The sequence below is a fragment of the Salvelinus alpinus genome, chromosome 8 (assembly GCF_045679555.1).
Source record: "Salvelinus alpinus chromosome 8, SLU_Salpinus.1, whole genome shotgun sequence".
Classification (NCBI taxonomy): domain Eukaryota; kingdom Metazoa; phylum Chordata; class Actinopteri; order Salmoniformes; family Salmonidae; genus Salvelinus; species Salvelinus alpinus.
Window position 1 is genome coordinate 30,909,141 of NC_092093.1, and position 21,247 is coordinate 30,930,387.

Sequence of the window (21,247 nt, forward strand, 5' to 3'; positions counted from 1 at the left end):
ATGGACGGGCTTGAAGTTGTATCATTTCCAAGAGCTGAAGTCAGTCGTGACAGCTGAACTTGTACCCTGACAATACAGACAGTCCTCCATTCAGCCTGACAATGCCTCACCTTTGTAGGGTCTCCCATGAACGCTCCACAGACAACAGATTTCTGCCGGAGCGAAAGAGACTTTCACCAAATACAGAACAGAAGCCTATAACATTCCCTGGTTGTTTCTGACTGTCCTTTAAACTCACAGGAGCAGTGCTAAGTGATGACAGAGGATGTTGAGTAAGCTCACGTCAGTTTCCTGGTGCGTTGATGTGGCCGAGTAGACTGGAGATTGTTGGTTTCCTTTTCCTGTGCGGTTAATCTTAATGTCGTAGAGACTTTATTCTCTTTTCCTACTGTTTGTCAGTTTTGTCCTGTTTAGAGGTTGTGGACTATTTTAGCTGTATACCTTGCTTCTTTCTGGGACCTGGTAGAGTAGTAGAGTACAGTCAGCTAGAGCCCAGAGTTGTCCCAGCTCCTGGCCTGGCCCACGAGAAGCCATGTTTAACCACCACAGTGGGTGTTTGGTAGTTCTGTTCATATGAGAGCCCTTAGAGAGCTCTGTCACAGCGGTGGAGCTCTGAGAGAACACATCAGGCTCAATAAGACCACTAATCCCAGATTCCAGATAGCGGGGGACAAGGAAATATTTCTCCCCTCTCCAGGTCGGGAAAAAACAACAGCATTGCAGTTGATTATGTGGTTTGTTTACTTGTGGATTAATCCCCTCCACTACTCTTTCTGATCCCCCCCAGATATCTATACACCACACACACACACACACACACACACACACACACACACACACACACACACACACACACACACACACACACACACACACACACACACACACACACACACACACACACACACATACACACACACACATACACACATACATACATACACACATACACACATACACACATACAAACACACACACACACTGACTGATGGTTGTGTGATTGGAGGGGAGGCAGTTGTGACTCCAGTGTGTGTCCCAGAAGAGCCAGTGTGGTGTGTGGTGTGTTACCCTCCACCCCAGTGAGACAGCAGCTGCTAACGTTATGTAAGCGCTGTGCTGCACTACTCTGCACTGCTCCATGCTGTCAGTATGCATTAACCCAGCCCAGCCCTGAGAGAGAGAGGTGGGGGATGGGGGGTTGCCCAGCGCTCTTGAGCACACGCGTGTGTGTGTGTGTGTGTGTGTGGGAGCTCAGAGTTATAATACCAAAAATGGTTGAATTTCTATATCTATATCTCAGAGGTTTATGTAATGTTTCCTGGCGACCTCCATCACTGATTGGTGGTAGCTAGCACTCTCTAGAGAGAGAGAGGTAATATAGGAAATAGTGTTGCAGAGAGAGAGAGGTAATATAGGAAATAGTGTTGCAGTGGATGTCTTGTTGCTGAACTACTATCCCCTGGCACATTTTTCACTCCTACTTCACTGGAGAGTGAAGGGTATTTCCTCAGAGATACAGGCCGAGCGCAGAGAGAGAAGCCCATCTTCTGACAATTTATATCTCACTTCGGAGAAATGCTATAAGCCACCGGCTTACTAGAAAATGGAAGAATGGAAGGAGAGTCCACCAAAGTTAGTTAACAGTGATACTGTATTTTATCTCACTCTGTAAGTGTTAACACACATCAGTTATTGATACAGGCATATTCACTTTTTGAGCTTTGAATATAGTACAGTATAGCCGCAGGCTTGTCGTAGGCTGTTCTGGATAAGTCCTGTTATCCCCAGTATGGGACTAGAGTAATACTCAGACTGTGCGTTTTCCCCGTGTTTTCCGCTCCCTCCTCCCCTGTCCTCCTGATCCCAGCTGGACTGGAAAGTGTCCCAATGGTAGTGACAGGAAGTCCCATACAGGCAGGAACACCTATGCTGTTGTGAGGGTTGGTGTGGTTGCTTGGTTGGCAGCCCAGCCCAGGGCTCTGGGTCTCTCTGGGGCCCTGTTCCAACACAGGGTCTATTTGTGTGGCTCCCACCTCAGCCGTGTGGCTCCCACCCCAGCCGTGTGGCTCCTGCCCCAGCCTCGTTAATCAGACCAGGGCCCTCCCTCCCCTCCCTTATTATTGGAGCCCAAAGCTGTTTTCCTTCCCACTACCATTCATTACCAACACACATGTTGAAGGCCAATCAGGAGGGACCTGCTCTGCTCTCTCTAGCCGTGAGGGTAAAGGAACAGGAAACGTTAGCATGCTCCGTTGCCGCGGGTACCGTACCGCTGAGCCATGCTATCTCGCAGGAGAACTACTGGAAAAACAAGTAATTATCCCCCAAATGTTCTTAATAAGGGATAATTGGGTTTATCTTCCTACTTTACTGGATAAAAAAAGAGGCTACGATGTTTCCTGACCGTGAGTCTCTCCGTCACTCTGACTGTCTCCGTGATGCAGTGGGAACCTCTAATAAATGGAAAGTCACGGTCAGGTTACATCAGAGGCCCCTTCTCCAAAATGAACTTGTCCACGGAGTGGATTCAACATGTTATAACAGACATGGAAAAATAAAAGACACAATTGTCTTCTTTCCTTGGGCAGGGCCAATTGACTTGGAAAAATGTGCTGTCAAATAGGGGGACTGGAAGCAGAGAGAGAGGAGAATAAGTGGAATATGCTCTGTCACAACCCCTGTGTGTTTGTGTCTGTGTGTGTTTCTGTTTTCCATGGGTGATGTTTGGTCACGGAAAGAAAGAGAGCGAGATCAATCCAGCTCCTCCTCTCCCTCCTAGGGAAGGAACATGTTGTTGAGTGACCCAGTAGGAATCTGACTAACTTTCCTCCTCATGTGGAACCAAGTGTTTCCACCGCCTGCCAGTCAGAGAGTCAGTCAGTGTTTACTCCCTGAGTCCATGTCTTATAGCCTGCTCCCTGTCAGGAAACCTGGGGTGGGCCCTCAAGGTGTGAGAGAGTGCTGGGCTCCTTCGGCCCCCGCCCTGCTGTATGGTAAACATGAATGAAAATGTTTTCTTTATCTTTTTCCTACTGCTTAGTCTTAAGCCCGTGTTCCGTCCTTTATGTTCTTTGTAGAGCGGAAGCTGTGTGTGACTCTCTCTCTCTCTCTCTCTCTCTCTCTCTCTCTCTCTCTCTCTCTCTCTCTCTCTCTCTCTGTCTCTCTCTGTCTCTCTCTCTCTCTGTGTAGTCTTGTTGTCAGGGGAGTCAAGTTAACACCTCTCGTGACCACTTCCTTTAGTGTCAGCAGCTCGATTCCGGCTACACGCCTCTCTCTATCGCTCTCTCAATCTCACAGCTTTTGTTGCCATTCAACACAAAAACATTCGGGCGGGAATTTCTGTCGGTGTTGTGTAAAAACACAGCCACATACACGACCGTTCAAAAGTTTGGGGTCACTTTGTTTTTGAAAGAAAGCAATTCTTTTTACCATTAAAATAACATTAAATTGATCAGAAATACAGTGTAGACATGGTTAATGTTGTAAATGACTATTGAATGGAATATCTGCATAGGCGTTCAGAGGCCCATTATCAGCAACCATCACTTCTGTGTTCCAGTGACACGTTGTGTTAGCTAATCTAAGTTTAGCATTTTAAAAGGCTAATTGATCATTAGAAAACCCTTTTGCAATTATGTTAGCACAGCTGAAAAATGTTGTTCTGATTAAAGAAGCAATAAAACTGGCCTTTAGACTAGTTGAGTTTCTAGAGCATCAGCATTTGTGGGTTCGATTACAGGCTCAAAATGGCCAGAAACAGATAACTTTCTTCTGAAACTCTTCAGTCTATTCTTGTTCTGAGAAATTAAGGCTATTCCATGCGAGAAATTGCCAAGAAACTGAAGATCTCGTACAACGCCGTGTACTACTCCCTTCACAGAACAGCGCAAACTAGCTCTAACCAGAATAGAAAGAGGAGTGGGAGGCCCCGGTGCACAACTGAGCAAGAGGACAAGTACATTAGTGTCTAGTTTGAGAAACAGATGCCTCGCAAGTCCATAACTGGCAGCTTCATTAAATAGTACCTGCAAAAGACCAGTCTCAACGTCAACAGTGAAGAGGCGACTCTGGGATGCTGGCCTTCAAGTCAGAGTTGCAAAGAACAAGCCATCTCAGACTGGCCAATAAAAAGAAAAGATTAAGATGGGCAAACGAACACAGACACTGGAGTCGTCTCTTCACTGTTGACGTTGAGACTGGTGTTTTGCGGCTACTATTTAATGAAACAGCTAAAAATCCAGCCACCCTAGTCATAGACTGTTCTCTCTGCTACCGCACGGCAAGCGGTACCGGAGTGCCAAGTCTAGTTCCAAGAGGCTTCTAAACAGCTTCTACACCCAAGCCATAAGACTCCTGAACATCTAATCAAATGGCTACCCAGACTATTTGCACCCCCCCGCTGCTACTACTCTCCTGTATATTTCCCCGCTATTGTTATTTACTGCTGCTCTTTAATTATTTGTTTTTCATATCTCTTACTTTTTTTAAACTTTTTTTTTTAAAGGTATTTTCTTAAAACTGCATCGTTGGTTAGGGGCTTGTAAGTAAGCATTTCACTGTAAGGTCTACCTGTTGTATTTGGCGCATGTGACAAATAACATTTGATTTGATATTCCATAAAAAATCTGCTATTTCCAGTTACAGTAGTCATTTACAACATTAACAATGTCTACACTGTATTTCCGATCAATGTGATGTTATTTTAATGTGCAATTTTTTTTGCTTTTCTTTCAAAGACAAGGGCATTTTTAAGTGACCCCAAACTTTTGAACGGGGGTGTATATGGCTACATTCAGGCATTGAAGTAATGGCCCAGAACACAAATAAAATAAACCATCAGAACAAAACAGCAATACAGTATTGAATCCACAGGGACGTTAGAATAATTTAAGTGTGGAACTTTTGTTGCTGAACAGACACAGTATATTACTTATGGCTTTTCTCTGAGTATCAGCAGTTCCTCACCGTTCCAAGGCCACTTGAGTGGTGTATCAAAAAGTGTCCTTTTCCACCACACTTCCAATCCACTCAGACAAGTCTACAGACAGATCATTTTAGATATGCAGGCAGAAGTACCATATTTTTTTCTTGGAGTTTCTCCCCACATCCCTCCCTTTTCTCCACATAAAATCCTTATTATGGAAGCATCCGGAATATTGTTGCAGCTGCTCTGTTGAGAAATGTTCTTAGACTTATTTCCATCAGCAGCTTAAGCCTTCAACTGTGAATACCCAGCTGGGATCTGGTGCCTTATTAACATAAACAGGGAAGACACTCAATGGATAGTAATGAATGGATTAATTCTATTGGAAAGGTTACAAAACCATCTAATGTTTAGTGTACATACTGCATCTTATTCAATAAAGTAATAGTCAATGAAGCCAGTTTTAAGCGATTCAGTTATCTCCATTATGCCGAGTTTAAGAATATAGTTTATAGTGTCTCTAAAGTCACCCATATTATGGGTCAGTATAACATTAAATGAAACATCAGTTACGTCATACAGCTTCTACAGTAAGCCTACGGTACAGTCAGTAAACGAGGTATCACAAACCTATTGTGGCTTAATCAGGTTCATGAACTTGCTCTTCCTTATTCTACTTTGCCAGGGTTAGAGAGAACAGTGTACTGTACACACTAGAGGTCGACCGATTATGATTTTTCAACACCGATACCGATTATTGGAGGACAAAAAAAGCCGATACCGATTAATCGTCCGATTATTTTTATATATCATAGACACACACACATTTTTGTAATAATGACAATTGCAACAATACTGAATGAACAATGAACACTTTTATTTTAACTTAATATAATACATAAATAAAATCAATTTAGTCTCAAATAACATGAGCACATATGTTAAAACGAACAACCAGCTTTCATGGGTCTTCAATATTCCCAGTTAAGAAGTTTTGGGTTGTAGTGCAGAAAGCAGAGCTTGTCTGCATGGTCCCCTGTCAGTCTGCTCCTCCGCGAAACACAGACCTTATTTGAAGTAGATCAAGACATTCTCTATGGAAGACATGAACGGTAAAATAACGAAGGAACCCCTTTCAAGTTCAGCCGCAAGTTATTACAGGAATTATAACGCGTCGACTATTTCTCTCTAAACCATATACCTTTGACTAATCCGGAAACTATCACCTCGAAAACAAAACGTTTATTCCGTTCCGTATTTTATCTAACGGGTGGCATCCATGAGTCTAAATATTCCTGTTACATTGCACAACCTTCAATGTTATGTCATAATTACGTAAAATTCTGGCAAATTAGTTCGGAAAGAGCCAGGCGGCCCAAACTGTTGCATATACCCTGACTCTGCGTGCAATGAACGCAAGAGAAATGACACAATTTCACCTGGTTAATATTGCCTGCTAACCTGGATTTCTTTTAGCTAAATATGCAGGTTTAAAAATATATACTTGTGTATTGATTTTAAAAAAGGCATTGATGTTTATGGTTAAGTAAACATTGGAGCAATGACAGTCATTGATTGATTGTTTTTTATAAGATACGTTTAATGCTAGCTAGCAACTTACCTTAGCTTACTGCATTCGCGTAACAGGCAGGCTCCTCGTGGAGTGCAATGTAATCAGGTGTTAGAGCATTGGACTAGTTAACTGTAAGGTTGCAAGATTGGATCCCCCGAGCTGACAAGGTTAAAAATCTGTCGTACTGCCCCTGAACGAGGCAGAACGTTCCTAGGCCGTCATTGAAAATAAGAATGTGTTCTTAACTGACTTGCCTAGTTAAATAAAGATTAAATAAAGGTGTAAAAAATAAAATAAAAAATAAAAAAGGCAAATCGGCGCCCAAAAATACCGATTTCCGATTGTTATGAAAACTTGAAATCGGCCCCGATTAATCGGTCGACCTCTAGTACACACTGTACTGTATGAATGGTTGGTCAAGAAAGACACAAGTGTATTGCAGTTCTTACAGTACAGCTACATGGTAACTGTTCATTCATATAATATGAATAGGGCTCTGCGTTTTTCTTAATAAGCACTGACCCAGGAAAACCTCTGGGCCCTAATTAGAGGCCAATTCTATTGTAGGCTATAACCAAGGCTCAGGTTTTTTTTTCTTGCTTGTGTCACATGGTCAGGAGAAATCAGGTCTCTAAACACAACTACACCCGGATTCCCATCAAGTTCTGTCTAGGTCGAATTAATAGAAGAAGCCATTTTGAATTAAATCACATTTTATTAGTCACATGCGCCGAATCAAACAGGTGTCGACCTTACAGTGAAATGCTTACTTACAAGCACTTAACCAACAATGCAGTTTTAAGAAGAATAAGTGTTAAAGTATTTACTCAAATAAACTGAAGTAAAAAAGAAGAAAAAAGAAGCAAATAGAAAAAAACAAATAATTAAAGAGCAAAAGTAAAATAACAGTAGCGAGGCTATAGGGGGTACCGGTACAGACTTCCAGCCTGACACATTGTCTGCAGTCAGTCAGTAGTGTGAGGTAGTGTTCCCTCTGGTCTCCCCAGTCTGTTGGATAGAATTCCTGTGCTGACCGCCACAGCTGTGAGTCCCCACCCCCTCCCCCCAGCTACTTCAACCAGACGCTAAAAGAAACCCTCTTGTCCCGCCGACCGACACATTCCTCCAGCTTAGGGTCATAATCACATTAAATGACTAAGTCCACTTGATACAAGGCTCTTACTGGACTGAATAACATTTGTTGTCTAAAAACTGTGAATGGAGCAGAACTGTTTCCCCTATGGCATGTTTCTTTAGATGCTGTCTGTCTGTTGATGTGAGTAGATAGAGGTATATCAGCAGGCCTTCCTCTCCTTACCTGGCCTGGCCTCTTCCTCACTGTGGCTGTGAAGAACGGAGAGCGGAGAGCAGTGGATGTCTCTCTTGGGGATGTTGCTGTGTACGGTGTTGTGTCTGTGGAGGTGTGACTGCTGGTTGTTAGTGGTTTAACAACACTTGGCCGTGGCTGAGTGTGACCCTGTTGTCCTGTCGATGTGTGTGTCCTCCTTTCTCCTATCTGCGTATCACTGAGATTCTCTCCTTTCTCCTCCTCTTTTGCTCTTTCTTTCGCTCCCTCGTTTGCACTCTCTCTCCCCTCTATCTTTCCCTCTCACCCTCCCCTCTCCCCCTCTCTCTCTCTTAACTTGCCAAGTGCTATCATGAAAGCGAGGACCACAATGACTTTTTGTGTTCATCCTCGAAGATTCTTAATCAAGTGCATAATGTGTATGTGTACCTTGCTTTTAAATGATCAAATAAACTGAACTCTCTCTCTGCCTTGGCTGTAGTGACACTGGCCTTCTCTATAATTAATTCAGGCCTGGCAACCAGCTTTGTAAAGTGGGTCACTTTACTCCTGTGCTTAGTTTAGCTTGAATATGAATGGATATTGAGGCTCACTCAGGCATTGTTATTGTCATGCGTACGGGACCGTCTTCCTCCCAGTGCGGCTGTTAAAGAGACAGACACCGCTGCTAACATAGAGACGCTCTGTCTGAAGTGGCTTTTTGAAAAACCCCAGCAGAAAGACTGACAGACAGGGAGATATTCTTGGCTCTGGGTAACATCCCCGTTTCCCCCTTCCAATTAGCTCTTTATTAGGAGTGTGGACAGGGCAAGCAGCCTGCTTTCCAATGACAACATTATTATAGGGGGCCTCAGAGGATGGCCCTGGTCCCTGCAGCATCAGGCTTGCACAAGACGCTCCAATTCCGTACAGTCACTATCTAATCCCCTGGCCGGGGAGACAGGGACTCTGGTAAGGGCACTACTTTATCTTGAGGAAGCCTTTTACAGCCTATCACACCCTCCGTTATACCGAGATTAGCTGGGAAAGACTCTGTGCAGACACAGCAGTTTCTGTATCAAAGTCCATAATGAATAGGACAGCCAAGGCTAGAGTATCAGCATACTACCCGCATCTAACGCCACTGTGGTGAGTCTGCAGTCAACCTGAAGCCTTGGCTTGATACCTGAATAAGGTCAAACGCTGGAAAACTGCTGTGGGAAGTCATTTTTTATGTTTTCGTCACCCGCTGACAAATGACATCATACTTTTCAAACTGTTTGGGATGTGTTTATAGATTATTTATTGTTTTGTACAAGTTTTAAGGCATCTGAAATTCCAAGACAAACCCTGTTTTAAGCTGGTGATAATGTCACATCATGATTGCAGTGTTAAAACGGGTGTTGAACTAACCTTTCAGGCGGCTCTATAAGTGTGTCCTCTCAACACCTTGAGTGAAAGGCTTTGGTGTGAGCACACCTTTGTTTATCATAGTTCCTAGGTGCTGAGCAGTGACACTCTGCCTCTTGAGCAGTGACACTCTGCCGCTGTACTGAATGAACACAATGCTTTGGAAGCCCTCCAGTACCCCCCCCCCCCCCTCTCTTGACTAAGCTCTCCCTTTCAAGGAAGGTAATGCATGAAGATCTGATCGTCTGATTGTGACCCTCCCATTTCACAATCCTCTGTCTGGGGGAGATTAGCTCCTCTGGGCCATGGGCCTGCCACCTGTAATCATTCCTGGAGGGGGTGCGGCAGTGTTGCGTCACACCAAGACTGAGTGTGTGTGTGTGAACGGAGTGCTCTTCATTAATAACTGTGTCCGCTATCAACAGGGTAGCCCAACCTACTTCCTGTACTGTGTGTCTCTTGTTTGGCCATACAGACATCCCCTATCAAAACCAGATACCTAGCTCTACCAAGGCCTTCCTCCCATGGCATGTTGACTGTAGGCAGTGAGGGATGTAGACTGCCTTTGTTTGATCAACATCCAGGGTTTCCACAAATAGGGTCAACAGGACAACCAGAGCCAGTTACCCTCTATATCCACCCTATGAAAAACGTGATGTGTACAAAACAATGGTGGAAAATAGACCTCTTTCCCATGCCTTGGCAGTTTCGGTTTTACACTTTGTTTCCTGCGGATTTCAGGGAATTTCATCAGAAGGCAGTTGGTTCATCAGAGCGCTGTGTGTGTTGTAGGGTATGGATGAGGAAGTGACTGTCGTACCAGGGGACGACAAAGCTAGGGGCTATTGTTCAGCTCCCTGTAGTGAGAAAACAGCTGTGCCCTTAACCACACCACTGTGTAATGCAGCACACTGCGTTAACATGGGAGGGAAGCAATTAACAAGTTCTCTCTCACACTCCGGCTGGAGGAACAAGATTTATAGGAATAAGGTGGTCTGACTTGTTAATAATATATTGCCAGACATGCAGTATGTATGGTGGAATTTAATTTGCATCATACGGAACAGTCTTGTAGTGGCAGTTGATTTGGAGTACCCTTGTGTTGTGAACACTTCTGTCTGGGTAAAGATGGCTGGCGTCTGACTGGAGAAGCTGACGCCAACAATATGAAAATGTTCACCTTCTCTGGCTGCAAACCACTTATGATTGAGTGTTTATGTGTTGAAGTGCACAGAGTCCCCTGTCTCCTCAACCTCAGTGTCAATCAGCATGTTTCCAGTGGGACCCGATAAAACGGGGTACCGGCTCGTACAGGATATGGGTATGTGCTGCTGTTGTGCTGCCCGTCCCCGAGCCCATCAATTACATAGCCATAAAGCTCTCATTTCAGCCCAGAGAATTCCGCCCCAGCACACCAGAAATCCCACCAGATGCTCCCCGGTGCTCTTAAAAGCCCCAAAGCTTCATAAAAAAAAGAGAGTGAGACAGAGAGAAAAAAAAGTGCGGGCGGGTGTGTATCGGGAGGCGAAACTAGTGGAAACTGGACAGACGGGGCCTTGATAGGTTTAACAGGCTGACTCAGAGGAGCGCAGGGCCAGATCCCACCTCATATAACAGGAGTAGGCTTGGCGGGGACGCCGGCTGCTATTGCTGCTGCTGCTGAGACTCACAGGCAGCCCAGGCTAGCTATCATTGCCTGGCTAGGTTGTTTTTCAGGGGGAGAGAGGAGAGGCGGGTGACACAGACAGACAGAGGGGGAGTGGGTACGTGGACTCACCCCTAACAGTCTCCACTGAACCTGGTAACCTCACAGCCCCCCCAATGATGATGTGAGAACGGGGCTCCACTCTAGAGAAGAGGGACAACGAGAGATCTAGTGAGGGGAGGGAGGGTGGGAACGGATTCTCATTCCTTTGTTTTGTACATGACAACCATATTGGGTGTTATTGGGTCGTCAGCTCACCCCACCCACACCTCTGATGGCGTGACGCTGACTGGGGCCTGTGCAAGTGTTAGTGTGAGTGTGTCGACACATGACCCCCCCCCCTCTCCACAGAAAGACACAGTGATTTGGAGACGCGATTTGGTTGAGAAAATGACACTGATTATCTGTTCCCGGATGCGGCGTGTCCGTGGACGTGCATGTCGCTCTCTCTTGCCCAGCAGTGAGCGTTGGGTTCACTGTGTGATTAATGCCCATTAAAAGCCATGCGGTTCCCATTGTGGTTCAGCCCAAATCCTGTCTCCCAACACGCTGATTACAGAGCAGCGGCCCAGTGGCCCAGCTCTCTCTGGTACACCTGCTGAAGCCTGGCTCCCGGACCCTGAGTTCCCTGATTGTTTCCTGGGTCTGGTCTGCTTCTGGAGCCTCTCTGGGGTTTCACACAGTGGTGTTAGTTAGTGTAACTAGTATTGAGGCTTTGAACTATTGTTGATGATTTGTTTAGGGGAAACTGTCTGTCTGAAGGCTATGTGATCTGACATTCTGTGAATGTATTAAGGCTGTTGAAAGGAAAGTGATGTGTTATTCTTTACTTTCAGGAATTCACACACACACACACACACACACACACACACACACACACACACACACACACACACACACACACACACACACACACACACACACACACACACACACACACACACACACACACACACACACACACACACACAGAGGATATTGTATTGAAACCGCAGTCTTGACAAGTCCTCAGAGTGGAGGAATCCATGTGTAGGTCTGGCCAACCAACCAGCTCCCCCCGACATCAGACGTTCGTCTGTTGTCCAGCAGCACACAGAGAGATCCTTCTCTCCTTTTGACTTCACCGCAGAACAAACACCAGCGTCAAGCCCACTCAAATGAAAGATGGCTGCCGACGCCATCAGGAAATCCACTTAGGCCGATTTCCCGGCTCTTGTGAAGAGTAACACGACACTCGACCTCAGCTGTCAGGGGAGCGCTCAGGGCCCCCACTTGAAAGAAAGTGTGACGCTGATGTCATGACCGCAGCTATTCTCTGAATTCCATGCTGATGTACTACTCATCCTTCAGTGCTGTGCTTTCCATCAGGCCCGACCTGTCAAGAACAGACTTGGGGATTGGATGGGTGGACAGGAGGAGGGGATGCGGGATGTGCAGCTGGAAAGGGGGAGAGAAAAACAACAGAACCCTCTGATGTGTTTTTGTGCTGGAACGTGGAGCCCCTCTCTTTCTGTTCTCCCCTCAACACCTCTAACACAGGAACAGGGTTGAATCCTGCCCCCTTTTTGTCCATTGTGCCATTCTTCAAATGTACTTTTCAGTTTCCTCCCATAAATGTTTAAGTGTCTCCATTAAGTACACGGTAATTGCATTGTCTCTATGTAACGCCCCTGGCTACGAAGACTAATTAAAGCAGAAACAGGAGTTTAGGCATATTTATTAAGACGACTTTGATTAATTATGAAGGACAGACGTGTGACTTTAAATGAGAGATATTAAGAGAGAGATGATCCTCATCCTCCAGCACCCAGACTAGTTTAGACGGCCGAAGGAGGGAGGGAGGGAGAAAGAGAGCGACAGAGAGAAAGAGGGTACTGAAACAGGACACGCTCACACAGGGGGCTTTGTTCCCACAGCAGCATATTTGTAGGCAGTGTTTTTTTTGTTTTGTTTTTTGCGGGGCTCTGCTATTCTCTCCAAGTGAAAGGCGACAGGGCAGACATGTGAGGCCGTGACTGATGCCAGAGAAATGTGTCAGAGGGGCACGTGGCGAGGCGTGGACGGTGGGCGCTTTGTCCCCTGCCTCCCTGCCACTTCAGCCCATTATATGGCCTTAATTGGCCCTTCATTATGGGATCTCAGTCGTGTTAGGGAGGCCGGCTGCCCTGGTTGCCCTGGTGAATAGGACTTCGGCTGAAGCAACATGCTGTGGAGGGCTGGCTGTTTCTGGGCTGGAGAGAAGGAGAGGAGAAGAGAGGAGAGAAAATGGAGAAGGGAGGGGAGAGAAAGAGAGAGGAGGAGAAAAGAGGAGGGTCGAGGGGGGAGTTTGTCGTCTAGGGCAGAGGAGGTGTCAGGCCGATGCAGGTGCACCTGACAGGGCGCTCGTCTGTTTCCATGGTTTCAGACCCGTTGGCAGGGGCAGGGATTAGGGTGAGGAGGGGGAGCAGGGCAGGAGGTGATGACAGGCCCGGTGGCCTGAGGGTACCCCACACTGTGATACATTTAGCTTCTTAATGCCACTTCCAATGATCCCACTAACTCTCCTGTATTACTACACATTACATTTTTATCAGCTGAATAATGTCGTGGGAGCAGGAGGGTCTTTTCATCTCCACCTAGCACCCAGTTCAGATCTCTTCAGTTTAAACAGAGACAATGGTTGTCAGGCACTGTTTTGTGAGGGAATTACTGTAAACATTGGCCTTGGTTGCTATAGATTAACACAATGCCATCCAGTGGGTTTTTTCAGGCTCTGCCTTCTTCAGTTTGTCACATACGTTTTCCCGTCTTATACCTTAGCCAAACAATGCACTTTGTATCTTCTGTTGAGTAGCAGCGGTACTTTAAATAGAACAAGTGTTTAAGAATCAATCGAGGGATTACGTAAGAGGCCTGTTACGTTCAGAGTGCTGTTGTCTTTGTGGTGCATCCATCCATGCCATGTGCCGACGCCATGCTGCTACAGTGCTGCTACACAGACGAGCGTGGCAGGATTTTTTGATGTTTCGGAGAAATGGAAAGAGGGATTAAGATTAGAAAGTACCATAATGTGTGTTGTATTAAATGCTCATGCCTTGTAATCCAATTGAGACTGAGACAATAATAATGAGTGTGGCTGTGACGGATTTCAGACAGCAACACTGCAGTAGGCAGGAGGGAGGATGAATTAGTGCACGGATAATACTGGGGGTATTTTTGGACTGCGGAACATACAGGATAAACATGGAACCTGTTTTGGGTGATTATCTAAGGAAGGCCAATGGATAGGAAAGTGTGTGTGGAACTGGAAGTTCTCTATTTCTAATAGAGGGACTGCTTTTTTTTTCCAATTTCCAGTCAGTGCTCCCTTTTTAGGAAAGAGGACATTTCATATTTCCTCTAACTGTTTTATGACTAATTATCAACAAATGCAGTTCAAATGCTTCAGAGCTTACTGGAGAACTTACTGTTATTTGCCAGTTTGCTGCAGTGATGAGTATTTATTTGAGTCTCTCTACAGTATTTGTCATCTAAATTCCTCTTACGTGCTCCAGAAATGAGAATGGACCTCTCCCAGATTCATCCCAGCATTGAGTAATGGGTGCCATGGACGTGCTCGTCATTCACAAGCCCCGGTAGTGATTTTTTTAGATAAAAAAGAAGACCAGGGATCGCCCACTAGAAGTCAATAATCACAGCGTTTACTCCAGCTTCTCTCAGAGGAACTCCTGCTCTCCGGCTGCCAACAGTCTGCCAACAGGTCCATATTGAAACAAATGGCCCACTTCTCCTCAAAAGAGGATTCATCTATGTTCTGTATAGCTACAACCCGTGTGTTTGGTATGTGGTGGAAATGTGCGGCTAGCTCAGACTTGGCAAGAGACTTGGCTTTTTGAAAATAGCTTTGTATTCTATCCTAACCTTCAGCGTTGAGAAAGACAGAATAGTTCTGCTGATATTTCTGGAGTTATGTTATGGTGTTTTCAAACTTGATGGAAATGTAAAATGATTTGAGGGACCTTATCAAGCATGTTTTTATAGACGTTTTATGGAGGCAGGTATGGCCTTCATTGTGTAGTTCTATAGCAGCAACCTTTGAGTAAGTTCTGTGGGCCAAATGAGATCAAATCAAATTTTATTTAACACATGCCGAATACAACAAACAGGTGTAGACCTATTTATTTTTTCCTTTATTTAACTAGGGAAGTCTGTTAAGAATAAATTCTTATTTACAATGACGGCCTACCAAAAGGCAATAAAAAAGGCAATGTGTAAATATAAATATAGGACAAAACACACATCACAACAAGAGAGACAACACTACATAAAGAGAGACCTAAGACAACAACATAGCAAGGCAGCAACACATGAATACAACATGGTAGCTTCACAACATCACAACAACATGGTAGCAACACAAAACATGGTACAAACATTACTGGGCACAGACAACAATGCAGTTAAAGAAATAGAGTGAAGAAAATATTTACTAAATAAAATAAAGTCAAAAATAAAATAAAAAGTAACACAATAAAATAACAATGAGGCTATATACAGGGGGTACCGGTACCGATGTGCGGGGATACAGGTTAGTCGAGGTAATTTGTACATGTAGGTAGGGGTAAAGTGATTATGCAAAGATAAATAACAGCGAGTAGCAGCAGTGTAAAAACAAGGGGGGGGAATGTAAATAGTCTGGTGGCCATTTGATTAATTGCTCAGCTTGGGGGTAGAAGCTGTTAATGAGCCTTTTGGACCTAGACTTGGCGCTCCGGTACCGTTTGCGGTGCGGTAGAAGAGAGAACAGTCTATGACTTGGGTGAAAAAAATGTGGGCCTTCTTCTGACACTGCCTAGTATATAGGCCCTGGATGGCAGGAAGCTTGGCCCCAGTGATGAACTGGGCCATACGCACTACCCTCTGTAGCGCCTTACGGTCGGATGCAGAGAAGTTGCCATACCAGGCGGTGATGCAACCGGTTCCTGTAGTCCACAATCAGCTTCTTTGTCTTGCTCACATTAAGGGAGAGGTTGTTGTCCTGGCATCACACTGCCAGGTCTCTGACCTCCCCCCTATAGGCTGTCTCATCATTGTCGGTTATCAGGCCTACCGCTGTTGTGTCGTCGGCAAACTTAATGATGGTGTTTGGCCACGCAGTCGTGGGGGAACAGGGAGTACAGGAGGGGACTAAGCACGCACCCTTGAGGGACCCCCCTGTTGAGGATCAGCGTTTCAGATGTGTTGTTGCCTACCCTTACCACTTGGGGGGGCGGCCCGTCAGGAAATCCAGGATCCAGTTGCAGAGGGAGGTGTTTAGTCCCAGGGTCCTTAGCTTCATTATGAGCTTTGTGGGCACTGTGGTGTTGAACGCTGAGCTGTAGTCAATGAACAGCATTCTCACATAGGTGTTCCTTTTGTCTAGGTGGGAAAGGGCAGTGTGGAGTGCGATTGAGATTGCGTCATCTGTGGATCTGTTGGGGCGGTATGTGAATTTGAGTGGGTCTAGGGTTACCGCGATGATGGTGTTGATGTGAGCAATGACCAGCATTTCAAAACACTTCATGGCTACCAACGTGAGTGCTCCGGGGCAGTAGTCATTTAGGCAGGTTACCATGGCTTTCTTGGGCACAGCGTCTATGGTGATCTGTTTGAAACATGTAGGTATTACAGACTCGGTCAGGGAGAGGTTGAAAATGTCAGTGAAGACACCAGTTGGTCATGCCATGACTGCATGTCCTGGTAATCCATCTGGCCCCGGGGCCTTGTGAATGTTGACCAGTTTAAAGGTCTTGCTCACATCGGCGATGGAGAGCGTGATCACACAGTCATCCGGAACAGCTGGTGCTCTCATGCATGCTTCAATGTTGCTTGCCTCGAAGCTAGCATAAAATAAATTTAGCTCATCTGGTAGGCTCGCGTTACTGGATAGCACGCGGTTGGGTTTCGCTTTGTAGTCTGTAATAGTTTGCAAGCCCTGCCACGTCAGAGCGTCAGAGCCGGTATAGTAGGATTCAGTCTTAGTCCTGTATTTACGCTTTGCCTGTTTGATGGTTCTTCTGAGGGCGTGCCGGGATTTCTTGTAAGCGTCCCTCTCCATGACTGCGGCAGCTCTAGCCTTTAGCTCGGTGGGGATGTTGCCTGTAATCCATGGCTTCTGGTTGGTATATGAACGTACAGTCACTGTGGGGAGGACGTCGTCGATGCACTTATTGATGAAGCCGGTGACTGAGGTGGTATACTCCTCAATGCCATTGGATGAATCCCGGGACCTATTCCAGTCTGTTCTGTCCTGCCGATGCACAGAGAACTCAGCCAACTGTATATTATCCGTGTCGTCGTCCAGACACTACAGTTTGGGGTGGTACATTAGGCATATCAATCCGATTAGTTGAAGTACTGTCATTTTTGGACCTTGATTTACATTGTGTGAAAGAGAGGATAGTTTGTCTTTTTTTTTGTTTCTGGTGGAATCCTGCATTGTAGTGGAGCATGGCATTCAACATGGCTAGATATAGGCTAGCTAGCCCATGCTCTTTTGTTGCTGAGAGAGTCATACAGCAGATTATGATGCAACCCCATGGAAATATTCTGGATTATCTTGCCTCAGAGTTCCCCTCCCCTGCAACCTTGGGTCAGACAGAGTGGGGTATTATTCTACCTTACTGGAGGGGGGGGGGGCTCTCTACCCTGGAAACGCTTACATAAACCAGCATGTCTGTCTGTCTGTCTGTCTGTCTGTCTCTGTCTGTCTGTCTGTCTGTGAGAGAGAGATCCTCTCAAAATGCTTGCATAATTTATTATCCCGGCGAAGTGGGAAAGGGGTTCAGAGGTAAATAAAGATGAACAACTCAGTATACAGTTGTATACTATACAAGCCAATCCGTGTCCTGGATAGAAAACAAACAACAGTCAGTTATCTAATGGGGAAACAGAGTGGTTGACTTCAGATTACTGTGACCATACTGTACTGTCCCTCTTATTGCGAAACCACAGTGATATTCTTTCAGGCAGCAGACCCAGCCAGTGGGCCGAGGGTCGGGGCCTTAGCACGGCCATGGAATTAAATAGGGGGGGCATAAAGAAGAGAGAGGGGACAAAGAAGAGAGAGAGAAAGAAAGAAAAGGAGAGAGAAAGAGAGCGAGAGTGAGAGAGAGTGCCGCCTCTGCTATATTTCATTGACCTTGGCTCTCTGGGTCTCTATTAATGTAAAATCTGTGATTTGTCAGCACGGCTGAGGAGGTTATGAATGGATCGAGCAGAGTTTCATGCTGGCGTTTTCACGGTGGATGATAAGAAAAACATATCTAATTCTTTCTCACCGTCCGTTAGATTAACAACCAACCTAATTATGACCACTCCTCTTTTACGCAGATAAGATTTGTCTAATTTGTCAGGTCGGAAAGGAGAGCATCAATTCGACCTCTCCTAACAGAGGGAGATATGTAGGGTAGAAAGAGACTGGGCATAGCTAGCTCTATTGAAAAGGCTTTATCAGGCAATGTTCCCATTTTGCCTGTTCCTGTACATGCACCATACTGTACCTTTCAGATCTTATGAATTATGATCTCTATAAAACGTTTTAGCAGGAGTGCCGTTAACTATATGGAGTCAACCCAGAGCACTGAAACATTTTGTTAAATTAAAAAAGCAGATTGATAGAGCAATGCTAATTTTGGTTTGATTGATTGGCCCATTCAAATTCAGTCTGTTGGATTTTTTTATGTCAGGTTTCTATTGTTATGGGAGGTGTCCAAATGGTCTTCTTGCTGTTGTTTCTTTCCAGTGGTCTGTGTCGTCTCCTCACCCCTACCAAGGGGTCATCCTGACCTCGGACCCCCCTCTTGCCTCCCTCCCACAAGCCTGACCCAGTGATCCCCCCCCAACCCCCCCACCTTGCCCCAAAACAGACTGAAGACCCCTAAACAGTGCCAGGCTCAATCACCACTCAAGTCCCCTGAGATCACGCAGGTGAGTGTACACACACACACACACACACACACACACACACACACACACACACACACACACACACACACACACACACACACACACACACACACACACACACACACACACACACACACACATTCCACACAAGAGTCAGGAGTGCGTGTGTTTAGGGTGGAAATAAGGGGAGTGTTAGGAACAGACACCTTGTCTCAGTGAGCCTCACATCTGGAAAGGGGTGAGTGTTAGCTTCAGCTGCATGCTAGCAGATGGGATATAAAAGACAGGCCTGATGCTATCTGATCTATGGGTTGTGGTTGACTCTTGATAAAGGTGATATAAATACTGCTCATGATTTACTGGCTGTTCAATAGGTAAGTATGAATACTGAAGAATATCATGATTCAGCCTTGTTTTCGATTTATAGCATTGGGTAGTACATTGCAGTACCACCAGGAAGCAGATAGGATTGTGTTTGTTTATTTCTCAAATATTTGTTTATGCACAATTGATTATGGCTGTGTTTGTCGGGTCAGTCCTGAGAAGAACCTGCTGTTACAGGTCTAAAACATCCTCTCTATCTGTGACAGCCACATTCCCAACTGACTGGCCATGTAATGGTCTAAATTATTCTGTCACTTTTCATCATGTTCCATCTGTCATATCTCCTCCAGCTCAAACCTCTCCTCTCCTCTCGCCGATGGAAGATCCTCTCTTTGCTCCCATGTCGGCTAACCTGAATCAACTCCAAATGTCTCCGTGGTGCAGCTAACTATTTCTTCAGGGAAGGGAAACCCATTTGACTACACACAGCGTTTGTCCATTCACTCCCAAACACTTTGGCTGTGGAGCTGGTGAGATTTGTGCTAAACATCCCTGATGTGTACGTTTCCAACAAGTCTGAACTACGAAGTATTAGCACTTTACTGGGGTTTCCATGGTAGGCGGTGTCAGTGGTTTAGACACCGGGCTCCTGTCTGTTTACTCGCCGTACTGTTAACATTGGTGGCAGATGTTTGAGCTTCTCCTCCTCCTCCTCCACCAGTCCTACAAATCACATCCTCCAGACGGTCCCCTTCTTGTTTTGCCTTCCCCTTCTCTTTATAGAAACTGGATTCAAAATATTTGGAAGTTATGAGGTATACTGTTCCACTGGAGTTCCCCAGCGCCGTAGTACAACACCCTGTTTGATACATTGGTTGTGTCCACATGGTGTGTGGTGTATATTAGGAATAGAATACCCAAACTCTGAGCGCTGAGAGGGATCCGTGTGAGGGAGGTGGGGGGGGGGGCATGGAGGGGTAGTGGATGCTGCCTTTTCAACGACATGTGATGACCTTCCAGGCTTAGTTAAACCTGTGTTAATCCCCCATCCAAGATAGCCACAGCTGAGATGTCCGTACAGAAGCAGCCTTCTTTCCTACGGTTAGGTGGTTTCAAAAGTTAGCGTCGCCTATTTTCTGTTGAACTAAAGTTTAGCATACCTCATGAAGTTCTAATGTCGGTGAAAAGACGGGGGGCTCGGTGTTGTAAGTGGGGGAACCAGTGAGAAAGACAATTAATCAGTACCTCTACAGCTGCTTCCTGACATTTCTGCAAAATGTTGTGGAAAATGTAATGATGGTAATTTTTCAAGCTTACCCGGTGGAAAATATGACCGTCTTTCCATAGACAATTAAAAACAACATGAAGCCCTTTTATTTATTTGTTTTTATTCTCCCTCTCTTTCCTTCCATAGGGGGGATTTTATGTGTTTCATCCAGCGCTAAATGGAAACATGTACATTAAACGGCTACAGCTGTGGAGCATGAATAAACTAGGGATAGTTAGTTCTGCTGCTTAGCTGGAGAAATCCCATAACTGCACCTACTACAACATAGAGAGTAAGATCTGGGTCACATGGTTTATCCCACTGTGCACACAGCATGCATGTTTAGCCGTTACCACCTCCTGGAAATAATCATAAATCCAACCAGGAAGCATGCTGCTGCCGACTCTCATTTTGTTGCTCTTTCCTGCATTGCAGCAGGCTGGAGCAGAGGGCTTGTACACAGACACAGGGAAATGGGTTTTTATCTATGCCGTTTTCAATTACTGAGGCCTGGTGTAATTACCCGGCTCTGTCCCACAGTCGGTCGGCCAGAGAGTCCCACAGTATCGCACTCCCTCCCTCCCTCCCTCCCTCCCTCAACCTAGCCTCCCCAGGACCTTAGCATGGCGGCACTTACACCCTCTCCGCTTTGTCTGTGTCCGTCTGGCCACTTGTTTCATTGGTAACTGTATATCAGGCTGGGGACACTAGCGGGGCCGCCAGAGTGTCAGTTGTATTAAGCATGACCTCATGTTGAAAGGATCTGTTTCTCCCTCTCTAAATGGCTTTCAGCCTGTGGGGCCCGGTCTTTTGGCTCAACACCCCAGGCGCTA

At 45.7% G+C, this 21,247-nt stretch overlaps 1 protein-coding gene across 3 annotated transcripts in view; it reads left to right on the forward strand.

Annotated features, from left to right (window-relative positions):
* The window catches only part of LOC139582916 (transcription factor HIVEP2-like), a 91,982-nt gene that overhangs the window by 44,241 nt on the left and 26,494 nt on the right, over nucleotides 1–21,247 (forward strand). For all 3 annotated transcript variants that reach the window (XM_071413370.1, XM_071413368.1, XM_071413371.1), the window contains one exon: nucleotides 18,660–18,844. The gene's annotated coding sequence lies outside the window, so the exon portion shown is untranslated. The remainder of the gene's footprint in view (nucleotides 1–18,659; nucleotides 18,845–21,247) is intronic.